The following is a 9652-nucleotide window of genomic DNA, read 5'->3' as shown; positions in this document are numbered from 1 at the left end:
TCATCATCCAATCAGACCCCAGCAAGGACTTGGGGGCACTCACATCATATTTATGTGGACAGTGTGTAAGGTCTTATCCTACGGAATGGACCGGGCTGACCGCACTAGTCCGGTTTCTGGAGCCCCTCCGGGTGGCTCCCGTGTCACATGGGTGAGACCACCCTCATTCCCTGTGCTTTAGGGTGCGAGATCCGCTGGACTGTCGTTCTCACTCCGGCCCCCGTCCCAGAATGAGACTGCCTCCGGGCCCAGGTCTGGGTGTGGGGTTCGCTCCCGGCTGCAGGGGTGCAGCTGCCCCCAGGTCTTCTCGGCGAGGGGGCTGTGAAGCCGGGGCGCCCTCACCCATGCGTCCGCCTAGTCATCACAGAGCTCACGCAGGCGTGTAATTAAGCCTCCAGCTTCTATCCGGGACCATGCAGTTCGCGCTGTCTCCTCGGCTTCCCTGACACGTGGCTCACTCGGTGGCACGTGTTCCGCAAAGATGCGCGGTACCTTCGGACCTGTCCCACCGAGCCTGAGGACAGCGTGGCTGAGCGGAGCGCAGCGGCCAGTGCTTCCCTCCTGGAGTCCCGCAGACTCCGCGGCTCCCGGGGCTCTCTCGGTGGGGGCCTGCGCCTGCCCCGATGGCATCGAGGTGACGTCTGCGGTCCTGTCCTGCTCTCCGTCCCGGGGAAAGCACACCCGAGCCGTGATGCAGCGTCATACACCCATGGCCCTGTGGCCCGGCCTCCAGCTGCTGCAGGGGCCTGCGCGGACTCTGGGCCGCAGGACGCATGAACAGCCCAGGCAGAGGCGGGGCCACCTCCCTTCTCCGCCTCGAGCTGGTGGCTCTGAACGGCACGTGGTGTGGGCGCGGGGCCGTGTGACAGTCCCCCCGCTCCCGAAGCAGAGGACGGCAGGCCTGGGCCAAGCTGGGGGGCACGTGGCGTGCCAGGTCACTGTGTCCACGGCAGACACCGTGGAGGTAAGGCAACAGTGGCTTAGGGCCGGGACATGGGCACAAGGGGAGTGGGGGCGGGAACTGAGGTGCAGGCGAAGCTGGGACGATGGCTTGTCCCTCCTAAGCCCAGGTGCGGGGTGCACCGGGGAAATCCCAGTGGGCAGGTGCTTTGGCTCTTCCCACCTGGGATCCATCCCCGGAGACCCCTACTCTGTGTGCCTGCAGCACCCCAGGTCGCTGAGCCGCGGCCCCCAGCCCCAGCTGCTCTGGGTGCACCTCTGTGGGCAGGTCCCGAGGGTCAGGCACGTCCCGGGAAGCTGAGAAGGGGCAGGGTCAGCACCTGGGGGCTCCCCCGTCTCTGACCCGCCCGTAGGCCTCACCAGCCCACGCTGCCGAGAGGCGCCCCGGCCGCCCAGCCCGCAGTGGCTGCCCTGCAGAGAGCTCGGGCCGGGGCCATGGAAGCTCCTGCGCACGGTTTCCCTGGGGTCCAGGGACGGGGTTGGGTCAGAGCAGGATTCAATCCCTTCCCTTCCAGGAGGGTTCTCCATCCCAACAAATGTCCGGGGGTGTCTGGGGACAGGGACCGTCTCTGTCGGCTGCCAGCAGCTAAGACCCCAGCCCCGAAGGACAGGTCGGGGAGCGGGGTGATGACCCCCCTGGGCAGGATCGAGCCCCCGGGCTGACCCGGTGGACGCTCCCACTTCTCACCATCTGGATCTGTGGGCGGGGGCCTGCTGGCGTGGAGAGTGCGCAGGAGGAAGCCGGAGGGCAGCGAGCCAGAGGCTGGTTGTCGCCCGGCCACCAGGAGTGACTCAGTCAGCCTGAGTCGGGCCCCTTGCAAGCAGGACCTGGTCACGTCCACACCCGCCGCTGACCTGGCCCGGAAGCTGATGACCTCGCTGACCTGCCCTGAAGTACAGAGCAGTCAGGTCATGGGCATCATTTTGGCAGACTGGAACGTTCCAGCCACATGACCTCGTGCCGTCCTCACAGGGGCAGACCCGTGTGGGCACCAGGACAATGGGAGGTCACCAGGGGCCCATGGGGCCATCAGTGTGACAGTCTGCACTCCCGTGATGGGGCCATGCCAGGGTGCTGCCCGTCGGGAGGGGCAGGCTTCACCAGCGGGGCAGGTAACCAAGGCCGGCCTCCCTGCCCGGGTGACCTCTGTGACTTCCCTTGTTCTGAGCTTCCAGGGCTGACCCTTGGACCCTTGCACGACCACACGGCCCGTCCTTTCAGAGGGGATGGATAGTAGGGTCGCAGCCGGGGTCCACGGGGCTGGCGGTTCAGGCTCAGATCTGAGCCCCACGCCCCGAGCTGTGCACACCTCCTGCCACTCATCGGCGCTGGCGCAGCAATGTCCTTCCCCGCCCATGTCTCCGGACCCCCGTCACGTGGGCCACGCTGTTGCCATCAGGACAACAGGTGCTTAGGAAGGCGCCAGGTGCAGAGCACGTGCCCCGTGCATTTTGGCTGCCGTGTGCTGCACAGGGCCGCGCCCTTGAAGGCCGGCTGGGCATGTCTGCGAGACAGCGGGTGGAGCTCACAGCGGTCCTGAAGGTCCCTTATCGACCCGCTTCCCGGGATGGGGGTGTCTACGGGGGTCCCTGTGCTGCTGTCCCCTCTGCTCCTGACAACGTTTCCCGTTCCCACCATGGATTCCATCCCCGAGTCGGAGGGTGGGGGGTGCAGAGTCCTGGTCCTCCCAGAGGACCCTCCCATGGATGACTTCCCTGTGCACCTGGAAGTGGGGACTCAGACCCCAGGACGGGAGCGGGTGTGAGGCCTGGTGCTGGCCAGGCACCCCCTCCCATCGGTCTCAGACTCTCAGACACCCCTGGTGGCAGACAGTCCCCGGCACGGACACTGCGGCTCCTGGACACAGGGGGCGTCACCGTCCATCATTCCTTCATCCACTCAGTGAGCCTGCATTGCACAGGGCCGTGTGGCAGGCACGGTGCTGGATGGGGGCAGGCCGACCCCTGTTCCACGGATTGCACGTTCTAAAGGGCAGAGGGAGACGCCAGAGGCACGTGGTGTCAGGTGCCCGACATGGCAGTAGGCAGAGCAGGATAAGATGACGGCAGGCAGGAGCCGGAGAGGGAGAAGGGGCAGAAAGAGAGGGCGGTCCGGGGCCAGCAGAACCCCAGAAGGCCGTATCCCCGCCGCTCGGCCTGCAGGGAGGGTGGGGGGGCCACAGGGCAGGCGCAGGGAGCTCAGGTCAGGCGGGGCTGATCTGCAGACTGAGCTGGAGCCGCTGCAGGGTTTGGGGCGCAGGAACCACGGGGTCCCGGGGAGCTGGCAAGTGGGCGGCTGGACTGCAGGAGCACTTGAGTGCTGCAGCGGGTGCACTGCAGGCACACGTGGCTTGCTGGCACATCACACGTCGGGTGTGAATAAACGGGGTGCCACGTTCCTCTATGCAGCTCTGACCCCGAGGCCCCTGCTGAGCTGCCCTTTGGGGGTGAGCATGTCTGCAGGGGGTGGGCGTGGAGGGCTGAGATCCACACGGATGAGCATCCACATCCACGGTGTGTTTCACACTTGCAGTGTAGACAGCGCACAGGCTGCTGCGGCTGAAGGTGGGAGAGTCAGGATCTGGGGAGGGCTGGGCGCTGACTTCAGGGGGTGGGTCAGAGGAATGGGGTGCAGGCGGCGGCTCACCTAACCAAGAGGCGGAGCCTCATCCCTGGTCACCGCTCTGGACGCCTGCTGTTCCCGGAGCGGGACGGAGGCGGGAACGGACTCCGGACGTCCCGAGCCTGTGGGGGGCCTGCGGGGAGGGGGGGGGGGCTGACGCACAGGTCATGCTCCAGGTTGCACACACGTGGGTGAGCCTCACGGTTCACACAATTAGCTGCCAGGCTTGCTCCCAGCTGCTGGCGGAGCAGAGTCCGCTGGCGCCCACGGGGAGGGTGGACACGCTGTCCACCGCCGCGCTGCTCCTTCTGCAATGACCTATGCAGGTGGATGTGGGTCGCTCACAGCTGCTCAGGGTGACGAGGAGCCACCGCTGGAAAGACATACGCGGCCCAGCGCTGTCTGCGCCCGGCAGTTGCGGCCTTGTCCTCCGTCTGGGGATCGGCCGCTCTGGAGGACAGCGCCGCATGGACAGCGCGCTGTTGGGCCGAGCAGCGACCGCCTCCTGCGTGGCTGTGGTCCAGGGGGAGCTGTTTCCACGAGCATCTGTGCCAGCCCGGGGAGGCCTGTGCTAGTTCCAGGTCTGGTGCCCCGGCTTGTTCCGGGCGCTCGGTGAGCGGCCGCACCTGCGCCCCGTGGGGCGTACTGAGCCCCATCCACGGACCACTCAGGCGCTTGGCCTCTGTCCGCTGAGCCTTCCGGGCCCGCCTCCCCAGCTCTCGTAGCTCCTCGCACACCCCTCCCTTCTGCAGAGCCTGGGCCTGCAGGGTCACGCCTCAGCCCTCCCAGACCCACTGTCCTTGGGGTACTGAAGGGCGGGATGGTGGGGCCTCGCGGGGTCCAGCTCCCTGCTTCCAGCACGAGGCTCTGTGCGCTGAACGCGCAAATGAGTGAAGAATGAGTGGACGGGTCTTGCCAAGGCACGTCTTGTCCAGGGGAGCTGACGCCGTGACGGCAGGGGAGGACACTGACCCCAGCTCCCCCGTGTCAAAGGGCGCGACGGCCCTGGCTTCGCTGGCGGTGATGTCTGCACATCACCCGGTTCTTGCTACTGCAGCCTCTGAGAGAACGGCCGGATCCACGTGGGACTCCGAGCGGTCCTCAGCGACTCGCCCCGGGGACGACAGGAGGGCCGCTCGGGGCAGGCGACTCAGGTATCTTGTGAGTCGCCGAGGAGACAGGGGGCCCTGGACACGCGGACTCTGCAAGCCGCCCTGTCCCCGCGCACACGTGTCTTTCCTCTGGCCTCCTGCGACTTTCCCTGAGGACTCAGGGAGGACTCGGCCCGCGGGGGGTGGGAGCCGAGGGTCAGTGTCCGCTGCCTCCGGGGCGGCCGCTCCACGGCCCGCTTGGCCCCGACACCCCGGAGCCCCGCTCAGGGAAGGGCTGCTAAGGGAAGGGACCCCGCCTTCCTCCGCAGGTGGTTGCGGGCGACCCGCTCTCCGTGCTCCGGGCCTGGGGGCTGTGCCCCGCGGCCACCTCCCTCCTCCCGCTGAGCATCCCGGGGGAAATACTTTTCCTGGAATTTGTGTTTGATGAAGACAGGGAGAGAGCGGCTCTCGGAGGCAGGAACTGAGGTGCGGCCTGGCGCGCACCCCGGGAGGGGATGGGGCCGAGGTCTCCCAGGCCCGGCCAGCGCGACTTGCACCTGCCGCCAGGAGGGAGGAGGAGGCCCGGGGCGCCCCTGCGTGTCTCAGGCGCTCGGTGCGCAGGAGTCAGGACCAGCAGCTCCGAGCTGGCGCCCGATGCGTGGCTGGGCTGGGAGGAGGCGGGGGCCACGCACCCGGGGTGGGACCGGAGGCCCCGGGAAGCACCATCGCCTCCCCGCAGTGGCAGCGGGCGGCTCCAGCCAGTAGGTGCCTTAACTTTTTATTGGGTTATTCCTCGGAGCACTTTAATGTCGTGAGAACCAGTGCGCTGCGGCTGACCTGAGCCTGGAAGGGCTCCCTCCACCCCGGGCTCCTGCGGCTGGTCGCCCCGCTGAGACGCTGAGACGGCCGAGTCTGGCAGCCAGCCAGGGCCACCACGGCCGGCGGCGGATCCGTGGGGAGCCCACCCCTGTGTCCAGGGTCACGATGGGGGAGAGGGGAGTGTCCTCGTCTCTGTGTGGGGAGATGCAGCCCGGCGGGTCCTTGGCTGCTGGCTCGACTGGCTTCCAGGATGGGGGTCCTGGGACACCCTCAGGGGAGCCAAGCGGGGTGAAGCTGTCAGGGCGGGCGGTCACTGGCAGCCGCCGGGGGTCAGCACACACACAGTGAGGCCACCTTCCTCCTCCCGGTGCTCCTTGTCCCTGAGAGCCCGGGGCAGGGAGCAGAGGCTACACTAGTGAGGGCAATGGACAGCACCCATGTGTCACTCTTCCGGGCCCGAGGGAGGGGGCTCGTTACAAGTCCCCTCCTGACACCAGAAGGACCCTCCGGACCGGCTGAGAGCAGGCCAAGTCAGGACCCCCAGCACCTCCCACCTGTGAGGGGGCCCAGCCCAGAGGTGCTCTGCCCTGGGCCGTCCTGCCTCCCACTGCACTGTAGGACCCTAAGACCCCCGCCTCCCCCCCCCCCCCCCCCCCCCCCCCCCGCCCCACGCTCAGGCTGCCTCTTGGGGGCAGGGCAGGAGCATGGTTTGCACTTTGCAGATGGGCCAAGAGAGGCTGCGTCTGGGCTTCCTCTCCCTGCCTGGGGGCCTGGGGGAGGTGGAGGGAGGAAGCAGGTGGGGAGGAGGTGGCAGGCGGCCTCCCTGGGGCCCTGAGCCGGAGGCAAGGAGCCCGCAGGCCTCATGTGGCCACGTGATGCCTGCGACCAGCGGCTCTGTGATTGCCCATTACTGTCCTTGTTTTGAAAGACGCTCTGAGGGATCCCCCCGCGGGCGGTGCAGAGGGGCCCAGCCCAGAGCTGGGGGGGGACGCAGCCGAGAGCAGGTCTGCAGAGAGGCTGGTCCCAGCATGGGGTCTGCGGTGAACGTGTTACTAAAAGCACGAACTATTTCAGACATTCTGGCCTAATTCACAAGCGTTTCAATTACTTACGGGCAGCAAGCACGCCCCGAGTGGTCCCTCGGGCCCTCCCGGATCCCAGAAAGCACTTTCCACCTTCATTTGAGAACCGAGAAATAGGGAAGACCCCACACGTCTGCTGTGTAGCTGGACAATGTCCCTGTAGCCTATGTTCCCGAAGCAAGACGGCCCCCTGGGCTCCAGGGCTGGGCAGGCCTCGGCCGCCCACCTCGCCACCTCTGCCTCGGGGTCGGGGGCAGGAGCGGATGGCCGAGTGTGCGGAGGATGGACAGGCCACACCAGGGCTCCAAGGACTCGGGGGGGTTGTGTTAAAGGTGACAGGAGGAAGGACAGAGCCCTGGGGCCAGTCTGGGTGTGGCCAGCTCGGCCCTCACTGGGGACACACGGTGCAGTGGCCGTCCATTGCCTTCTGCTCACAAGGTGCACCGATGGCAGGTGATCTAAGGATTACAGGCTCTGGGAAGACAGGTGTGGGGGCCACCCAGCCCCGCTCACACCCCAGGATTGCTGCCTTGGGGGGCTCCCTGAGATCCCTACACGTCTGCCTGACCCCCAGTCCTCAGCCTACACTGTCCCCACAGGACAGTGTAGACGGCGGGACGGCCTCCTCCGCCCGGCCCCTCCCGGGCCCACTGCGGAAGGGGTCCGTGGCTGTAGCCAAGCTCAGAGTCCCTCAGGCGCCGAAGTCCAGGGGGCTCCCAGGCTTCCCCCCACCCCCGGGAGGACCCAGCACCTGGCGGCCAGCTCCACCTCAGCTCCGTGCACAAGTGGGTTCAGCTGACCTGTTTTCACTAACAGAGGCTGGGAAAGTAAACGAGGTCACCCGGTTTTAAACCAGGTCCCCACCCGTGGTCACGGCCAGCCACCGCGTGTTCCCAACGTGATGACTCACGGGTCCGGAAATGGGACTATTTGAATGATGATCCCTTATGCTTCAAACACTGTCACCGCGCGGGTCTGTCTGCGATGTGGCCTCGTCGGGACAACGCACTGAGGCACACATGTCACCAGGTGGCTCTGTATCCTGAGGAAATGCTAGTGAAGGAGGACTTAGCCCCTCCACACTCCAGGGTCACCCTCACCCACCCATGGGGCTGGGGCAGGGGTCTGTACCCAGACGGTAGGGTTGTGTGAGGCTGGCTCAGTGCCGGGGCCCTGCAGGGCAGTGGGGGATGCCCTGCAGGGAGGGTGGGTGGGGAGGACCCCACAGGGACCGGGGGCTCAGGGAGCCCGGGAGATGGTGGGCTGTCCTGCAGGGCCGGCTGCCTCTGAGCCGTCTGGAGGCCTCCGCCGCCGGGGACTTGGCTGAAAGGTGACGAGGCCCCGGCCCGCATGTCACACACGGGGACCTGCCTGCTGCCACCGCCCTGGTTCAGAATGACCGCTCAGCTCTCTACCCTCACTAGCTGGCCAGGGGACAGCAGCCTGAAGCTGGGGGAGGCGATCACAATCCCCCTTTTGCAGAATAGGTCTCGGGATGGACGCACAGACTTGGGAACCCCAGCGCCCGCAGCTCTGGTCCTGCTCACAGAGGGGTGTGCAGAAGGCAGGGTGAGGCACATGGGGGTGGGGTGCCCTCAGGTCCCACCAGATCCACCCCTTTCCGCTCGGTGTACAATCTCATCTCTAGAACAAGAGAAATCTTGCAGGGAAGAGGCAGAGATACATTGAAAAAACATGGAAAAGCCAAAGGCACGTGTTGGGTGAGCTGTTCTAGAAGGAGCATCCACTGGCATCGTGGGGCGCACCTGCAGGGATGGGACCCTGCCTCACTAGGGCGCCGCAGGCAGCGGCAGGGCCTGGGTGAAGCCTCCTGTGGGAGGACCAGAGCTTTCCGCCAAGGTAGCCGTGGACAGGGCTGGGCCCGCCTGGGGTTTCAGTCCTGAAGACCGCCTGCTACTTGCGAACACTTTGAGCACCCCTAAACGCAAAGCCCGGAGCCTGGTGAGCTCAGCCTGTGGAGCCAGGGACTCTTGATCTCAGGGCTGTAAGCTTGAACCCCATGTTGGGCGGAGAGAATACTCCAAAATAAAAAGTCTTAAAAAAAAACTCCAAATACAAATATGTTTTCTCAATTTACTTTTGACTTGGGATCCGTGGCTTGGGTTTATAACGGGGCCGGGTCTCCTTGTTCTTGTGTCCTCTGGGGGCATCTTCACTTCGTAAGACCGTCAAGAGGGTCCGAAAACACAGAGTTGCCAGGCCAGTACTGGTGAATGTGGGCAGCCTGTCCCGGAACCGCGTGGCCTGCAAAAGGCCTGGGGCACCCTGCTGGGGACCGGGGGACTCTGGGGCGCCTGCCAGACTTGCTGCGTGCTCTGCAGGACACAGGATATAGTCCATGTCCGTGGACACAGGATAAAGTCCATGGATGGGCGCTTGGCCTGGCACACAGCACAGACCGCCAATCTCCAGGGGCAAAAGTTTGCTGAGAAGCCGTCAGCTTGTGCTTCAAAAGTTAGCAGCTATTTTAAGAACATAATTCGCAAAGGTGAGGAATTAAGATGTACAATGTCAGAGGCTGCATTTAGCAATTGCTTTGAGAGGCATGACTTTTCGGATCAAATGGCTGTCATTGTTCATTAGTTTTTTTTCGCTTTTATTTCTGGATTTTCTGCATGTATCAAAAAGGAAAGCCGTATCTGTTAATATGTGGCCTCCACACCCAAAAATAGAACTTCAAGATCAGTTGAATAACATCAGTTTTTGTGGGAGTCATTAGATCCTTTAAAGTAGAAAATAAGTCAAGTAAAATTGTGTCAAGGTCTTCATTCAATTCTTGGGGTCAGCAGGAAGCTTTCAGAGGTTTGTCTCACGGACAGTGACATATCTGACGTGATCTGGACGCTACCGTAAGTTTAGTCTCAAAGTGGATGTTGAAGATTAAATGAGTTGTCTGTGGTGCTAACATAAGCACGCTCTCGCCAAGCGCAGGCCGTGGAGGAGTAGTGCTTGTATGGACTGAAGAGACCACAGCCTGGAATGTTCTTACTGGAAATGTGAAGATGCGGGAGCCTGTGACCCACAGTCCAGGAAACCGAGTCTCTGAGCACAGACTC

This window comes from Canis lupus, chromosome 16, assembly GCF_003254725.2.
Source record: "Canis lupus dingo isolate Sandy chromosome 16, ASM325472v2, whole genome shotgun sequence".
NCBI classification, from domain to species: domain Eukaryota; kingdom Metazoa; phylum Chordata; class Mammalia; order Carnivora; family Canidae; genus Canis; species Canis lupus.
The sequence above is the reverse complement of the archived record's forward strand: the minus strand, read 5'-3'. Positions refer to the sequence as shown.